The sequence below is a fragment of the Ovis canadensis genome, chromosome 15 (assembly GCF_042477335.2).
Source record: "Ovis canadensis isolate MfBH-ARS-UI-01 breed Bighorn chromosome 15, ARS-UI_OviCan_v2, whole genome shotgun sequence".
Classification (NCBI taxonomy): domain Eukaryota; kingdom Metazoa; phylum Chordata; class Mammalia; order Artiodactyla; family Bovidae; genus Ovis; species Ovis canadensis.
In genome coordinates, this window is record NC_091259.1 from 82,126,315 (window position 1) to 82,136,092 (window position 9,778).

At 51.1% G+C, this 9,778-nt stretch overlaps 1 long non-coding RNA gene across 1 annotated transcript; it reads right to left on the minus strand.

Moving 5' to 3' along the window:
- Positions 1-1,744: 1,744 nt before the first annotated feature.
- Positions 1,745-8,351, minus strand: LOC138420364 (uncharacterized). The gene is made up of 3 exons (XR_011249225.1): positions 8,205-8,351; positions 6,766-7,039; positions 1,745-2,301 (listed from the first exon to the last, which is right to left on the minus strand). It is a non-coding gene; the product is annotated as an uncharacterized lncRNA (long non-coding RNA).
- Between the last annotated feature and the right edge of the window lie 1,427 nt (positions 8,352-9,778).

The window sequence follows — 9,778 nt, forward strand, 5'->3', positions numbered from 1 at the left end:
GTGGCTGCCCAGCATCACGAGATTGTGTGCCACGTATTACCAGCCTGGGAAAAGATCAAAATTAAAAATTTGAGGTATGGCTTCTACTGAATGCTATTGCTTTCATACTGTCATAAAGTTGAAAAACCATAGGTAGAACCACACTCCCTGAGATAGAGGGACTGTCTATATAGTAGACACTTAACATTTGCTACCTTTGGCCTTTCCAAGTGGGAGGTAGGGACCCCACATCTGTCCTGCAGATGGAGAAACGGAAGCCCGGGAAGATGGACCGATGGTTACACAATTCATACAGTGCAGGACCAGCAAGCCCGTGGTTCCTGCTGGACCTCGGGCACCTCCACAGCACAAACAGGTAAGGGCTCACCCTTCTGGGAGCAAAAGAGCAATCCATGGGAGGGCCTGGAAGACAAGGTCCTCATGGGGAGGGCTGCCAGCAAAGCTGCCTTTTACTGCGGTCCTGAGAGACACACTGAGGGTTCTCCCTGGCCCCCAGCACCCCACGGAAATCACAGTTAAATTCTGACAGCTTGCCATCCCCAAGAACAGCACACTCACAGCCTGCACCTGGGCAGGGCTGTACCTGGGAAGCCGTTTCATGTCACACCATCCTTGATGGTTGCAGCCTGATGGGACAAGGAGTAAGAAACTCATCCCAGGGTGCCAGCCCACTGCAGGGCCAGGGAGCCCTTTTTCCATAAAAATGTGAGCTCAGAGACAAGAAGCCTCTAGTTAACTGGGGTTCTGGGTCTATAACAGACTGTGGAATTGGGGCCAGTCTGGACACCACAAACTTGCCAGCTGCCTTTTGCATTCCTGCCTTCACAGACCAGCAGACTCTAGCTTGCATAGCTGAGACCAAAATGACAGGGAAGGAAAGAAGCCACAAGGATGCAGGGTATGTAGACAGAAAAGGGCAAGACCACATAGATAAAGAAGAGAGGAAGCAAAGTAATTGAGAAAAAGGTACTTTCTTGGTTCCTTCCAGCTCCGGGTTCTGCCAGGTCCAAATCCATTTCATTTCCACGATATCTGTACTCTTCCCAGCTTCCTTGGGCTATTTTGAGTCGTTTCTATTCCTTGCAACTAAAGAATCTCTGACTCGCAGAAAAATTGGAACCAAGAACGGATTTGCAATAATGTCTCAGAGGAAACGTGAAGCTGTCTGTAAGATTAAAGCAGAGTGAGAGACAAGGAAGAGCCTGTGGTGAGTGGTTTAATGGCCCTACCTTCCTCCCATCCCAGGACACTGGCCCCTTTGCAACGTGAGGCACTGAATGTCCCGGCCAGATGTAAAGCCTGTTTCTCCATCCCTTTGAATACAGCCTGGCCTGCGAGTGTAGAATCTGGCCAGAGTGAGTTTGTGTGAGTTTTGGAGCCTAGGTCTCAAAAGGTCTTTCAGCTTCTGCCTTTGCCTTCTTGGACCATCAGGCCATCATCTGAGCTGCCCACCATGGACCATGTGGGCTCAGATCAAGGCCTCACTGAGAGGAGGCCTGGGGGAACTTGTGGCAGCTGAAAGGAAGGATATTGGAGCATGCTGATCACTCCTTCTGGTCTCATGTAAAAGGAAGAGAGACAAACTCCAATTCTAGGTTTTCCAGCTGGAACCAGACATTTTCTTAAATGGCACAATTTTATAGCTTTGTGCTTATATCCAGCCCTCTGAGACGGCTGAGACCAAATCCAGAAAATAATCGTGCACCTTGCCAAGTTGCACAAATGAATTTTCTGCCTTTCTGGGTTTCTCTTATCAAAATTAACTCATTTAATGAAAAATCCTAGAAGAGAAGGGCAAATTGGGCATTCTAGGCAGGGAAAAGTCTTTGAGCAAAAACTCAGAGAGACAGTGTCAGTGAGATTTACTTTCAGATACAAGTAACAAGTACCAGACCCATGAGGTGCTTAGGTCAATGGTTCCTAAACTTCAGTATGCATCAGAATCACTCAAAGGGCTTGTAAAAATTCAGTTTGCTCAGTTTCCGCTTTAGCAGGTCCAAATCATGGAAGGACGGCAAAATTTTGGTTTTCTAATAAGTTCTTATGTAATGCCCATGCTGCTGTTCAAGCAAGTACCACACCTTGAGAACAACTGGCCTAAAGTTGAGCCCCTAAACAAATAGGGCCTTGTTCTTTTCACCTTTTAGTAGGTGATTGGAGTGGTAGTTCAGGTCTCAGCAATGCTATCAGGAACCCAGAATTATCATCCTTCTTCTTGAATATTCTTAGCTTATTGGTTTTCATTCTTATGTTTAAAGTCTCATGGTCACAAGATGGCTGCTGCAACTCCAGAAGTCATGTCTGTATTTAAGGCAGAAAGAGAGTAGAAGTTAACTTATGTACTAATGTATCTTTAATTTTTCACCAGGATTTCAAAGCTTTTTGAAATCTTTACCAGGATTCCTTGAAAGATCAATCCACCTCCCACTAACATTGGCCCTAACTCCCCCTGCCAGATTGTCAGATACATATATGAGCCATTGCTAGCTGCAAAAGAGACTGGGAAATTGAATCTCAACTCTATAGTAGAGGCACGCAGGAAGAAGGGGGTAGGGAATGAAGCTACAGATATGAAGGTCTCTGGATGTGACCCAAAGTCTGGAGGCCAATCCTTGCTGGATCTAATAAGCACCCAATAAATGTTTATTTATGGATGAACGTCAGGAGTGGATGCAGAAAGAACATTGAAATTAGACTTCTTCAGCTTACCAGCTTGGTGATCTTGAGTAAGTCACTTTAACTTTCTGAATCTCAGTCTCCCTTTCGATGAAAAAAATCAAATTATTCCCACTGAGTTGTGAGCATTCAGTGAGATGTGAGATGTGAGAGCGTCCAGCCTGAGGCCTTTGGTCCTGGTGAGTGGGATGGAGTCAGAAGTGTGAAGCTGTACCAATAGCCTCAACAAAAGCATGCATGCCCTGGGCTCAGTGTGAAGCCTTTATGTCCTTCTATGCTTTCCTCCCTACATTCCCATTCTTCAGATGGCAAAACTGAGGATCAGATGAAGATTTTAAAGTCAAAGCTGGTAAACAGAGAGCAAGGATTCAACCCAAGTCTGTTGGGCTCCAAGCAAGCGCCCCTAGACATTATTCAGGCGGCTTTAACGGAGAAATAAACTACACAGAGCCTCCAGCACCGTGAGCTCAGCCAACAGTCTTCCCTGTCCTGAGTCCTGCTCTTACCGGGAGCAGTAACTCAGGGGAAACCATACTCACCTTTGCTGTCCCTACCCCTCAGCTGGAAGCGGCCTGCAGGATCCAGGCAGAGCCAGCCTCCCACCTAGACTGCCTCCCCTAGCAGGAATGGAGTCCTGCCAGGATGGTGGAGTGGCTCCAATTAGACACCAGCTCCTGCCCAGGCAGGGCCCAGTGGGGAGCAGGCAGTTAGAGGGTAATTAGATGTGACTATGGAACAGCTCCCTTAATAAGGAGGGTGCTCTGGGCAAGAGGCACTTGGGAGGATCATCACTCCAGGAGGCACTTGGGAGGATCATCACTCCAGGCACCCGCCACCCGCCAGCATCTTGCACCGGGCGCAATGGGGAAGGAAGAAGCCACTAACATCCTTTGTGGCCCAGGCTCTGTGCCGGCCACGGGTCTCCTTCACCCTGGTAACACCTGGCGCGCAGATGAGAACACAGTATCGGGGAGAGAGAAGAACCTCCCCAGGGTACACAGCTGGGGATGGCAGAGAGAGAGGCTGACGGATCAGTCCGAAGTCTGTGCTCTCTCTCCTCTAGCATACCATTGCTCTTGTGTTCTTCATCTGCTCCTGTCTTCTGACACTAGAGCATCTGATGGGTGCTAACAGTTGACACCAAGGATGATATTATAGCTATAGCAACCGGTATGGACCCTGATGCTGGGAAGGATAGAAGGCAGGAGGAGAAAGGGATGACAGAGGATGAGATGGTTGGATGGCACCACCGACTCAATGGACATGGGTTTGAGCAAGCTCCAGGAGATAGTGAAGGACAGGGAAGCCTGGCGTGCTGCAGTCCATGGGGTCACAAAGAGTAGGACACGACTGAGCAACTGGACAAACAAATAGAGCAAACCTCTGGCAGAGCTGTGACCAGCTGGAGTAGACCCAGGCCTGCTGGAGGCTGGGAGGGTCCCAAGGGGCCTCAGGCTGCACCAAGCATTAACCCCTTGGCTGCCAGATCATGGGAAGGTGCAGAGGGTCCCTCAAGAGAGGCTGCAGTGGCTGGAACAGCAGTGGGGGTGAGGGAACTCGAGGGCTCAGAGCAGCAGCTTTTAACTAATAGGCATGGAGGAATTTCCGCTTTAGTAACCAGCACAGCTGTAAGAAACAAGGCATCATGGTAGAACAGTAGCCACCATTGGGCCTGGCCTTGGAGGCAGTATGCACTTTCTAGGAGACAGAAAGCCCTTGCCTTCCTGCTGAGCACGCCCTTCCTGCACCCCAGCACTGGCACCCAAAGCCCAGGATGGGTGACTCACACCTTCTCCCAAGAGTAGGGAACAGACTCCCCAGGCAGGAGCAGCCGGATCAGGGAAGCCCCCATCTGGCTGCGGTAATCTGTCCTTCTGGAAGAGGGTAGAGTGTGCCAAACTCTACAGCAGCTGTGCCCAAAGCTAGTTTAGCAAATCTGAAAGGTTGTCTTCAGGAAAGAGGGTTCCTCGGGTAACTGTCTGGGAAACACGTAGGCTGCAGTCCCCTTTGCAGAGTCCTAGCCCACGCTGACATGTCAAAGGTCCTCGGACATCTGGGGTGGGAAAGGGGCTGGAAGATCTTTGACTTTATTTAATCCAACATTTTCTAGATGTTTTAAACCCCAGAGCTGTTCTTGGTTTAACTCCACTGGGCCTCCAAAGGCGTAAGTTTTCCTTGGAAGGCAATCTTGGAAATACTATTATGAACAAAATCCTTTCTCTTATCCCAGCAGCCACCACACAGTTACAGCTGATACTGGGGGACAAAGATTGAATCAGGAGAAAAGGGAACAAGGGTTCGAGGTGTAGGGGATGGTTGGTACCCCCAGGGCCTCTGGAAACACTTTATTCCCCCTGGATGGTCTCTCTCCATTAAATAATCAAAGCTCACCCACAGGTTGGGGGCTCAAGCAGGAGGCAGTCCTCCCCTCAAGGTGGAAGAAAGGTTTAACGCTGCAGCTCAGCCCCAGAGCACCAGGAAACAGCCCCTGGGTGCCAAGGACTCTGGACTTGGACAGACAGTGTTCAAGTTGCCAGCTCCACCTCTGAGCAGCTGTGTAACCGTGGGCACGTCAGTGTCACTTAACCTCTCTGAACTCCAGCTTTCCATCTAAACAATTAGGTGATAATGTTTAGATCGTAGGGTTGTGATGAGAGTAAAGACTTAACAGTTATAATAGCCAGCCGGAGCGCCTGTGTGGCTCTCGGCATATATGTGTGTATTCAGATAGTAATGCTGCTTTCGTAACAGTTCTATGGGGAGATGCTCTTGCCCTCACTTTCCAAATAAGGATGCTGGGTCACAGATTGCCCAGAGCTGCATAGGTGATATAGGTGGTGGGGCCAGGACGCAAACCCAGGGAGTCTTGTTCCCAAATCCACTCTGTCAACCATTACTCACAGAGGCCAGCTGAAGGAAAGGCTCAGTAGCTGGTAACAATTTGTGTCAGGACACAGAAGTTCTGGGGGATCTAGAGATCGCTGGTTTTGGGGGGTGGGATGGGACTGGGAGGGGCCCATCTAAAGCAGGAAGAATGAACAAGTCTAAGATGAACACAGGAGGGGAACTCTCCTTTCCCAGAAAGCGTGAGTGTGATTTCGTATCACTGTAATTTCACTTCTAAGGCAAGGAAGGAGGCCTCCTGGAGGTGCCCTACCTCCCCAGTCCCATGATACACTGGTTATTAGGGGCCTTGGAGGGCAGGGGTTGTCTTATTCAGGGTGTAACCTCCACCCTAGAGTCTAGCCTTGTAGGACGTGAACATCTCCTGGCTGAATGTGGGTAGATAAAGGACATGTCTTAGTCTGGAGTCTCCAGAAAGCAGAGCCCACGACAAAGTCTTATTAAGTGTGATTACTTAGAAAGTGTGATCCAGGACTTGGCCAGGGTGCTGGGATAGGGGCCCCAAGCCGAGCTGCTGGGCCCCATGGGGCTTCCAGGAGCTCTCAGCCCAGGAAGAATGTAGAATGCATTCATTCTCAGGCTCTGTCCCCCACAGGCCAGAATCACTCCCACTTATGGGCTGTTGGGGTCACAGTGGCCCAGGCCCCAGGAAGGATCAGAAGGAGGCAGGTAAGATTGAGGAGAGGCAGACTGCTCCTGCACAAAGTGGGTAAAAACCTGTATGAAAACCAAAGAAACAAAATCTGCATGGAGCAGAGCATCACAGCTGTAGCTAGCTGGAGTGAGCGACAAGACCAAAAGGATTTGAAGGGATGCCCAAAGTTATCTGCTTCCAGACGCTATTGAATATCTGGGGCAGCAAAGTGTAGTGATTGTAGGTGGATTGTGTATTTTAGAACAATTCAGCTGATTTGGAGGGAAGAACGCACAAAGAAGGCCAGCCCAGAGTTTCTGGATGTCAAACTTTGGCAGCCCCAGAATCACTTGGCGGGCTTGGTGGAGCGCAGATTGCCGGGCCCCAGGCCCAGGGACCATGTTCCTGCCATGCTTGAGTGGTTCTGAGGCTGCTGCCCTGGGGAAACGCTGAGCTGCACAGTGTCAGTTCTGAGATGGTGAAAGAGAACAACTTCCAGACCATGTGATTCAGAAGAGGCCGCTGGAGGCCGCGTTCTATTCCAGACTCACCTTTCTGGCCTTAGTCTTCCCATCCTCAAGTGAGGGAGTGGATTGCTCCGAACAATCATCTTGCAGGCCTTTTCTGCTCTGAGGTCCTGTGAGTCTCCAGATTCAGAACAGGGAGAGGGAACAGAGTTGTCAACACTCCCAGACTCAGAGAGGAAGGAGAAAAAGGACTGTCTCGGGAAAGAGATGTTTCCTGGAGCAACAGGGCTGACCTGGAATTGCAATGCTGCCCTGGCTCACTGGGCTTCCCAGGTGGCTCAGTGGGTGAAGAATTCACCTGCAAGGCAGGAGACGCAGGAGATTCAGGTTCGATCCCTGGGTTGGGAAGAGCCCCTGGAGGAGGGCACGGCAACCCACTCCAGTATTCTTGCCTAGAGAATCCCGTGGACAGGGGAGCCTGGTGGGCTACAGTCCATAGGGTCACAAAGAGTCGGACACGACTGAAGCGACTGAGCACCCAGCGTGCACGCCCTGCTCACTGCTGGAGGAGCTGACAGGTTCGTCCACTGTAGCCATGCTGGCCTCCCTTTCCCTCAAGGCCCCAACTGTGCCCCTACCTCAGGGCCTTTGCACTTGCTGTGTCCTCTACCATGAACAGTCGTCCTCCAGATTTCTACAGGGAGCATTCCCTCACAGCTCTCATAGTTGCTCAAATATTTCCTTCTTTCTAAAACAAAGCATCACTTTGTCCATGTCCCCCCTCTTCCTCTGCTTCACTTGCCATCACTCTCTCTGAGGCCATGTGGTCTGTTAGTCTCTAGAAGTGTTGCCCAGTGACTTCCTGCTGGGTAGACATGTGCTATAATCCGCACTGCTCATTACATAGCCACGGGCCACCTATGGCAACTGAGCACTAGAAATGTGATCGTGATGACACAGGAATGGAATTGGCCATTTTCTTTTATTCTAATTATTCTGCATTTAAACAGCCACACGTGCTAGTGGCTCCACAGTGGGCAGTGCCGGTATAATCTCTGTCTCCCCCTGAAGAATACAAGTCCTTGGGGGTGAGGGGAAGGCTCGTCCCTTTCATCTGTAGATAGATCCCAGGGCCTAAAACATTTTCTAGCCCATGTGGGATATGCATAGAAACACCTCATCAATGAGTTCCTCTATTACCATAGAACTATATGCTCTCTCTCCAGTTTACATGAATGAGGCTCAGAGGGGGCAGGCATTTCACAGGTCACACACAGCAAGCCCCTGTCCCTGAAGCAGACTTCCTTCCCCAGCCCAACCCCACTCTGCTCCCTGGTGGATTGTTGGCAACAGGGAACTGATTAAAAACTAATCAGCCTGATTAATCCCAGAGAATTCGAGAGGTTCCGCTCTAGGTGGCATTTAGCAGAGGCCAAGACAGTGTGTGAGCTAAGGCAGAGACCCCCTAGGCTGCTGCCATGGGCTGGGGAGGGCGGGCTAAGATCTCCCCGCACCCCACTCACCATGCCAGGCGTGTGAGTCACAGGCTAAGCATCATGAAATCGCTCTCTATGACAACAGAAGAAAGACGAAGGCTCTGGAGACGGCAGACTTGCTGTTTTGTTCAGTCAAGAATTCTTCATGGATTTCTGCTCATCCAGCTTCAGGAATCAGGGGTCAAAGAAAAATCTAGCTGGGTTTTAAAAAGGAAACAGGAAACCTGGCTTCCTGCTGGTTTGAGCAGGAAGCAGGTTTATAATTGGAAAGAGAAAGGTGGGGAGGGCAACCAGGGGTCTCCGTGGCCAGAAAATGCCGCTGTCCTAAACAGCCCCTGCTACTGAAGTTCGTGGTGTCCTTGTTCCCTGGGAGTGAGGAGGGGTCCCCAGACCTCACAGCTCAGGTTTGCCTCTTGTCATCTCACTTCTCTGAGCCTCAGCTTTCTCATCTGTGTAGTAAGGTGGGAGGAGCATGCCCCCCAGGACACAGGAGAATGGTCAGTGCTGGGCAAGGGGTAACTGACCTTACCGTTGTCAGCAGAGCCTCCTGTGCCAGGACAGACGGGGCGGTCAGAAAAGATCCTTCTGAGCTGGTGACAGGCTGGACCTCAGGCAGCAGGGGAGGCGAGGATGGTGTGCCAGGCAGAGGGAACAGCAGGTGCAAAAGCTCAGAGGTGAGACTGGCCCGCAGGGCACAAACCGGCAGGTCCTAGCTCTCTCCCTGCTCCTGACTGTGACCTCAGGAGACCGTCCGTCTGTCCCGCCTCCTCCCCTTTCCCAGGGCTCCTCCAGTGGGAACCCCCGGAAGCAGGATGAAGGTAGGGGAGACCGAGCCAAAGGGGCAGGTGAGGGTCTCAGGCGGGCTGAGGTCTAGCTCACCCATTTGAGAGGTGACAGTGTGGCCCCGAGGAGGAGCAGAAATCTTCTCCATCTTCGCACTGGGGGCTGTTAGGTTTAGCAAAGAAACAAAACACCCAATGGGATACTCAGTTAAATTGAAATTTCAGATAAACTGCAAATCATTTTTTTATAGTAAGTATGGAGAAGCCAGGACTTACTTATCCTAAAAAATTACTCTTTGTTTGCTTAACACCCAAGTATAATTGGGTCTCCTGAGTGCAGGTGAGGAGCTGGATTGGCAGGGCAGCCCAAGACCCCCTGCCCAGGAACTGCCCATTCGAAGGGGCTTCCGTTGCTCCCCAGTGAAGTCCAAGGGCCAAGGGCCAGACACATCAACCTCCCAGCTTCATTCAATCTCACTGGCCCTTCTTCCTCCGACCCCACTCTCAGGCCTCCAGACCTCACCCTTGCAGGGCCCTGGCCAGCAGGGAGATCATTCCCACCCCTGCTCCCCGCCCTCCCCAAAGTAATTCAAACTGCAAGGGCTCACTTCAGTCCTCACCCTGGCCTCCCACAGGAGTCAGCTTGCTCTGTTACCGCTTCTCACAGCCCTTGAACTTTTCCTCCAGTGTGGGCAGGGATCGTCTGACATTCGCTGAGAAGCCCTGGAGGTTCTCTCTGCCCGGTCACTTTGGCTCACCGCTGTCCCCCAGCGTCTGGCCTTGTCCTGTGTTAACAGGTGTTGCTGCATTTTCACTGTG